Source organism: Anomaloglossus baeobatrachus, chromosome 5 (assembly GCF_048569485.1).
Source record: "Anomaloglossus baeobatrachus isolate aAnoBae1 chromosome 5, aAnoBae1.hap1, whole genome shotgun sequence".
Lineage (NCBI taxonomy): Eukaryota > Metazoa > Chordata > Amphibia > Anura > Aromobatidae > Anomaloglossus > Anomaloglossus baeobatrachus.
Window position 1 is genome coordinate 518,476,182 of NC_134357.1, and position 7,928 is coordinate 518,484,109.

Below are 7,928 nucleotides of genomic sequence, written 5' to 3' on the forward strand. Positions count from 1 at the left end.
ATCAGGGGCGTACATAGGAATCAGAGGGTCCATAGCAGAAATTCTAATTCAGTCCTCACCCCCGCCTCCCCCCCCCCCCCCCCCCAAAAAAAAAAAATTAAGATGCAGCAGTGTCAAAGAAGAGAGTCTCATAATTTTGCATCCCTTGCAAAGTTTTACAAAGTAATTTTCCTCCTATTTAAGCCCTTAGATTCTACTTTCATTGCACCGATGAAGTTGGTGCCCAAAAAATTGCCCCACCCACCCCCTAAAAAACAAAAAATTGTGTAATACTAACATAGAGAATTCCTCCACCGCACCTTCCACAAACAGTATGATCCCATACATAAACCCCCGTACAGTATAATGACCTCCACACAGTGATGGCCCCTGCTACCCTCCGTACAATGGGCCCACACATTGCCTTCTATGTAGTATAATGGGCCCAACATTGCCTAATATACAGTATAATGGGCTCTAAATAGTCTTCCACATAGTATAATGCGTCTCACATAGTCCTCCATATGCTTTAATGGGCCCCACAATGTCTTTTGTATATTAACATTTGCCTTAGATTGCATTCCATACAAAATTATGGGCCTCATATTGCCATCCATATAGTTATAATGGGACCCATATTGCCTTCCATTAAGCATAATGGGCCTCACATTGCCTTTCATATACTGTAGTATAATGGACCCCACATTATCTTTCATATAGTAGAATGGGCCCCACATTGCCTTTAATATAGTACAATACCTTCCCTATAGTGTAATTGGGCCCACAATGTGTTCCTTAATTTAAAACACAAACAAAAAAAATACCCACCATTCCTCGATCCCCCACTGCTCCGGTAACCTTGGAGAGCATTCTGCAGTTCTTCATTGCTCTGCACCCCCTCTTTCACCATTGCTTTCAACTGTATCGGCATTCATGCTGCTGTTACAGTTGAACATGCAATCCCAGGTTGGGGGGGTCTCAGTGCTCTGTTACCAGGCCCACCCAAGTTGTGGGCCTTATGGTGGTCACTTGGTCTTCCACATTAGCGTTACACCACTGCTCTCGATGAACTTCAAGCAAAATGGAGAAGGCTTAACCTCTTTCTCACTATTTGTCACTATTTACCTCAGATAAAATGGAGGAGGCTTCATCTCCCTCACTGTGATAATCTAATAAGGTAGTGTGACGCCCTGGCCTATCAGGTCGTCACAAGGGTGCTGTGCAATCTGCCCTTCTACATATGGTACCTGCTCCTCCTTGGTTACGGGTCCTGTCACTTTGGTGTTGCTACCAAAAGGTGTACACAAATCCTGAGGAACACTGCACCACAGCCACCAAACACCCATTGGGCAGCCTGAGGGGAATAGGGCCACCCAGATGGAAGGCTGGTAGGAGGGCAGAAGTGTCTGTAGAGTTGTAGTAGGAGAGAGACAACAGTGACCGTGCAGGTCACGCTGTGGAGCTGGGCTCCTGTAACCGTCCCAGGTACCAGACGTAGGCCTGGCCAGAAGGCTCTGAAAACCCGGTCGCTGGGGGTAGTGGCAAGGAGCACGGTGCTGCTACAGAGAGCAGGCCGGCTGCCTTGTGCTACAACTGGTCAGGGACCAGGGCACGACGGGGTACGCAGACCCTAGGCTGGGAAGTAGCTTCACGCAGCCCAGTAATTCACCGACGGGAATGGAAGCTTCAGGAACCGTTCCCCACCCGCTCCAGAATCTGGGTACTAGCACAATGAGGGGGATAGGACTTCCCACAACCGTCCAGAAAATCCCAAGCGTGAAGCCTGACAGCAAGCTCACCCTACTAGCCACGCAGGTGAGCGGGACCCGAAACGCTTCAAGTGTAAGGGATCCACACGTAGGACTCACAGCGCCAAGGGACAAGGCTTCAGGTCTACAGGCAACACCAAGGGGACACGGACCCAGCATGCCCGCCCAACGACCACAGAATGCTCAAGAGTTTGGTTTACTTGGTGTCAGAGTCAGTGACTTTGGACTGTGTGAGTACACGTTACCCCCCCCCCCCCCCCCCTTGCACCCGACGGGTTCCCCACACCATCCATCACCAGTCCCCGGGACACCACTCCCCTGCCCACGGAGGGTTTAACAACTTAAGCTGCCACACACCAGTGTCCCAGGGCTCCCCAAGCCGGCAGCGGTGGTCCCTCACGTTACCACACACCGTGTGTGGCGTCACGAACATTATCCCAAAACCACAAACTATTTCCCCCGTTTATTTCCGAGGGTGCTGTGTGACGCCGCCTCGGATCCGGAGGCCCCTCGAGCCACTGCGGATCCGGGTCCGAGCAGCCCGTCGGCTGTCGTGGGGGCGGCACAGTAGTGAAGGATTCCCTCCATTCCTGTTTTACAAAAATAAAGGACTGGAAGGCGGTTATGCTCTGATAAATGGAAGCTGCTTACTCTGTCTTCATCAAGAATGGAGAAGTTTATTTCAGTATGTCTAGAAGAAAACAGCAGGAAACAGGATTAGTGATGAGCGAGATTTTCCATAAAAATGCTTGAGGCCCTCACTGACTTTCATTATACTGGGGTACTCGAGCTGAGCCTGTCGGAGTATCCAAAAGGTCATTACAAGTACAGAGCCCCTGAGCATAGTAAAAGCTGCTCATCACTGGTCAGGATCCTATAATGTGACCTCTCTTCTGTTCTCTCCTGACAGGACTGACTGTCGCTCCTCTTATTCCTCTTACCTCACTCCTCTGGCTCCTCCCACTCCCTCCTCTGGCTCTTACCTCACTCCCTGAGGTAAATATGAGATGTAGGTTTTTTTTTTTTTTTTATATATTTTGGGCATTTTTTTTTGTTTTGTTTTTCTTCTTAACAGTCATATGAGGTACCATATTTTTTGTTTTATAAGATGCCCCACAAAACTAGGAGGAAAATGGGGAAAAAATATTTTTTTTATGATAAAATGAGGGTCCGTCTTATAATCATAGTGCATCTTAATCCTAATGCTCACCAGGGTGGAGCGGCTTAAGAAGGTCACAGGAGGCAGGTTTGACAAAGCTGCGGGCTCAGAGGAGGGCTTGTTGCCACTCAAGAGTATCAGTGGACAGAGTGTTGGCAATACTGCGAGCTTGGGGGTGTCATAGCAGTGGGTGTCATTGATCTGTTGGCAGGCTGCACGGGGGTCACTGCAGTGGAGCGACTCAGTAGGGTCACAGGAAGGGTGTTGCGGCGGCGGGCGCCATAGATCTCACTGTGGGCTCCATTGACTCGCCTGCTGTTGACGAGATGGACAGCCAGAAAATGTCCACAGAGGCGGTGCATGTGTGACGCCATGGACCCCAGGGGTCACAGGTCACTACACAACACCTTACACCCCCCCTTCCCTGGACAGGTCACACCAGTCAAACATTAAACCCTTGTTGCCACCCTCCAGGGTTGATGTCCACACCAGGTGGGGCGGAGCCAGGTGGTTAGCTCCGCCCACCGAGGAGTTCACAGCCTGGAGGCGGGAAAAACACAGTAGTCAGTCCTGTTGTGGTCTGTAGTGAGTGAGGAGTGAAAACTTTTGGTGTCTGGGTCGAAACCCAGGCACATCCAGCAAGGTCGGCAGACGGTGGTGGCCGTCTGCAGGAGTTGACAAACGTCAGCAGAACCGTAGGACCGGGGTCGGGCGGTGGTCCGCCGGTACCAAACCGGGGAGCAGATTGGAGCCAAGCACCAGGCAGGGTACTCAGACCCCGACTAGGCTTAAAGCCAACCTTTAGTCAAATTCTCTGATTGCGGTCTGGACCTCAGGGGTTCATTCCCACCCAAGTCCCGATTGAAGGCAACAGCCCAACTATTCCGGATAAGTGCCAGAGATCCAAAGGCCCAGCGTCTGCGGGCAAACGGGCTCCACTGGCACATATACGTCGGGGAGCGGACTCCCGGTGCCCAGGCATTGGAGTCAAAACACAAAACACAGGTGCAGGGAACGACAGCCACCATCAACCCGTCCAGGGAGAACACCTCAGCCGGCTGTGGGCCCCGTCTATCCAGCCGTTTGGTTTACCAGAGACTCTGTCCGTTTGTGTCTGAGTGAGTACACCAGTGCCATCCGGCACCGCGCTGCACTGCACCGCGAGCCTGCACCCTGCCAAAACCCATCCTGAGGAGTCCAATCTCCTACCGGGCCCCGGGACCAACAGCCCCTACCCACGGAGGGGCCAACACCTAGCTGCTCCCCGCCATCGCTCCCGGGAACCCCGTCACCAGCAGCGGTGGTGCCCACCATCACCACAACCCTTGGGTGGCGTCACGAACACTCCATCCATCCCCAAAAATCCAACTCCCCTCCCTTTTCACTCGTGGGCGAGGAGCGCTGCTCGAGCCCCGGGTCTGGTCGCTCGAGCCACCGATGTGAAGGCACCGGATCCGGGCGCGATCTCCCCGAGCAGCCCCCGCGATGGGGAAAGCTGGCCCCCGCCCTCGACACATGCGCAGATAGGACTTGCGGACGTTTTCCTGAAGTTCTTTTTATCAACCGCGGGCAATTCATCAGATCAATGGCACCCACCGCCGAGACACCCCATCCTGTGACCCTCCTGAGCCTTCCCACTGCAGTAGCATCCCCTCCTCCTAGCCCTCAGTATCGCTGACCCTACCTCCTATGACGCCTCTCCACCACCGCTGACCCAGTAAGCCATATCTGGATTGTAAGACGCACTTCCATTTTACCCAGGTTTTTTTTTTTTTTTTTAAAAAAAAAAAAAAAAGTGCATCTTATAATCTGGAAAATATGGTATTTGTTTTCTGCAAAATATATTTCCATTAGTTTTGAATGTAGTTCCATGAAAAAGCTCTTCCTTCTCCTCAATATGGTGACATTGCGCCTTCTTACTTTGCTTATACAGATCTCACATATCATACACTGGATCTACTGGGAAATTATGAGTTCTGAATGACACCGTTCATTTTACCATATAATGTACATAAAGGGGAAAAAGCCAAGAGGGGAGAAATGATGAAAAGATATTCAACACCTTGTTTTAGGTTTTGTTATTACAAAGTTCATCCGAGGGTTAAAAAATAAAAAAACAAAAAAACCCCACAGCCAATAGGTTAGTAATGGTGTGTGGTGGCATTTCTTTGGAGGGCCCTCCATGTGCTTGCCAGAGGTAGCCTGACTGCCATTAGGTACCGAGATGAGATCCTTAGTCTCCTTGTGAGACCATATGCTGGTGCGGTTGTCCCTGGCTTCCTCCTAATGCAGGACAATGCCAGACCTCATGTGGCTGTAGTGTCAGCAGTTCATGCAAGATGAAGACATTGAAGCTACGGACTGGCCCGCCCGTTCCCCAGACCTGAATCCGATTCAGCACATCTGGGACATCCTGTCTCGCTCCATCCACTAGTGTCACGTTGCACCATAGACTGTCCAGGAGTTGGCGGATGCTTTAGTCCAGGTCTGGGAGGAAATCCCTCAGGAGACCATCCGCAACCTCATCAGGAGCATGCCCAGGCATTGTAGGGAGGTCATACAGGCATGTGGAGGCCACACAAAATACTGGGCCTCATTTTGACTTGTTTCTACTTTCATTTTGTGTGTGTGTGTGTGTCTTCAAATCCAGGCTTCCATTGGTTAAAACATTTGATTGCCATTGATTTTTGTGGGATTTTGTTGTCAGCACATTCAGCTTTGTACAGAACAAAGTATTCAATGAGAATATTTCATTCATTCAGATCTAGGATGTTATTTGAGTGTTCCCTTTTGAATTTTTGAGCAGTGTATTTCTTTACAGTAATTTGTTTATGTCCTTTGTCAATCTCTTTTTCTGGCAAGTACTGAAAAACCTATAATCCTATAAGGTGTCAGACTCAGGACATCACCATCTATTTCTCCATGGAGGGGAGGGAGTTTTTTAAAGATCATGAAGCTCTGTTCAATGAGATTATGAGGCAGGTTCCACAGCCCCTGACATCACCAGGTAAGAAATACGACTAAATACACAGGCAATAATTATCTGTATGAAAAAAATAAGTTCTGTCCCTGTGTGGATTTCCTCTATTTCTCTCCAGTAAGAGGACAACATCAGAGCTAAGTCTCATCATCTTGCTGCAGATGGTGTCAATGTGCATCGGTCAACAATACAGCGCACTTTGCACAAGGAGAAGCTGTATGGGAGAGTGATGCGAAAGAAGCCGTTTCTGCAAGCACGCCACAAACAGAGTCGCCTGAAGTATGCAAAAGCACATTTGGACAAGCCAGTTACATTTTGGAAGAAGGTCCTGTGGACTGATGAAACAATATTGAGTTGTTTGGTCATACAAAAAGGCGCTATGCATGGAGGCAAAAAAAACACGGCATTCCAAGAAAAGCACTTGCTACCCACAGTAAAATTTGGTGGAGGTTCCATCATGCTTTGGGGCTGTGTGGCCAATGCCGGCACCGGGAATCTTGTTAAAGTTGAGGGTCGCATGGATTCAACTCAGTATCAGCAGATTCTTGACAATAATGTGCAAGTATCAGTGACGAAGTTGAAGTTACGCAGGGGATGTATATTTTAGATGTAAAATATACAGGAATACAGCACCGCCGAGGACAGCACCGTGGGGACAGGTGAGTATTCTGCAAGCACAGTGACATCCAGGAGGTCATCAGAGTTCCCAATGAACTCTGATGACATCCTGATGACCCCCGCGATACAGCTTCACAGGTTCATCAGAGTTCATTGGGAACTGTGTAGCGTCCCCGTGATACTCCGGCTTCCAGGTTCTCAACACACACACACACACACACACAAACACTTTGCTGTATACTCACACAGCGATGCGGTCCCCAGCACTGAAGTCCCCCCGATGCTCCGGCTTCCAGCTCTACAGGGCACTGAATATTCAGTGAGTATAATGAGCGGGGATCAGGTTAGGAGCGGGAGGCAGCAGAGCCTGAGACCGCATCGCTAGATACAGGTAAATATAGAAAATCTTTTTGTTAAAAAGACACGTATTTTCTCCGGTATGTGTCACACTGATGTAACACAGATCACATCAGTGTGCGATCCATGGGACACCCGTGCTGCCGGAGAAAAAACGGACATGCTTGCGTGTGTTCGTGCAGGGTCATAGGTGGTCACATGGTCCATGTGAAAACACAGACGTGTGAGTAGCAGCAAATAATAACATGGGTACGTGTGGCATCCGTGTTAAAAAAACGGATATCACGCGTACCTGAAACATTTACGTCTGAAACCAGCCTCAATCCAAGCATTAAAACTAAAGCAGCATATCTGCAGATCTCAGCTCTGTAGCTGTGATCTGGAGAATGGAAGAGCGATCAGACTGCTGATCCATATAGCCCCCTAAGGGATCTAGTAAAATAAAAAAAAAAAGTTAAGTTTTTAAAAAAAAAGAAAAAAAACCCACCAAAAACCTAAAAGCTCAAATCACCCCCCTTTCGCCCCATTGAAAATTAAAGGGTTAAAAAAATATATAATATACATATATTTGATATTGCCGCGTTCAGAAATGCCCGATCAAAATATCAACTCAATTAATCTGATTGATAAACAGGGTAGTAGCAAAAAAAATCCAAACGCCAAAATTACGTTTTTTGGTCGCCGCAAATTTTGCGCTAACTGCAATAACAGGCAATCAAAAAGTAGCATCGGCGCAAAAATGGTACAGTTAAAAACGTCAGCTCAAGACACAAAAAATAAGCCGTCACTGAGCCATAGAAACTGAAAAATGAAACCGCTACAGGTTTCGGAAAATGGCGCAAAACGTGCGCCACTTTTTTTGGAAAATCTTGTGAATTTTGTTAACCCTTTAGATACACTTAAACCTATTCATGTTTGGTGACTACAAACTTGCACGGACCTCAGGCATCACAACGACACATCAGTTTTACCATATAATGAACACTGTGAATAAAATATCCCAAAAACTATTGTGCGATCACTTTTTTTTTTGCAGTTTTTCCACACTTGGAATTTTTTTGCTATT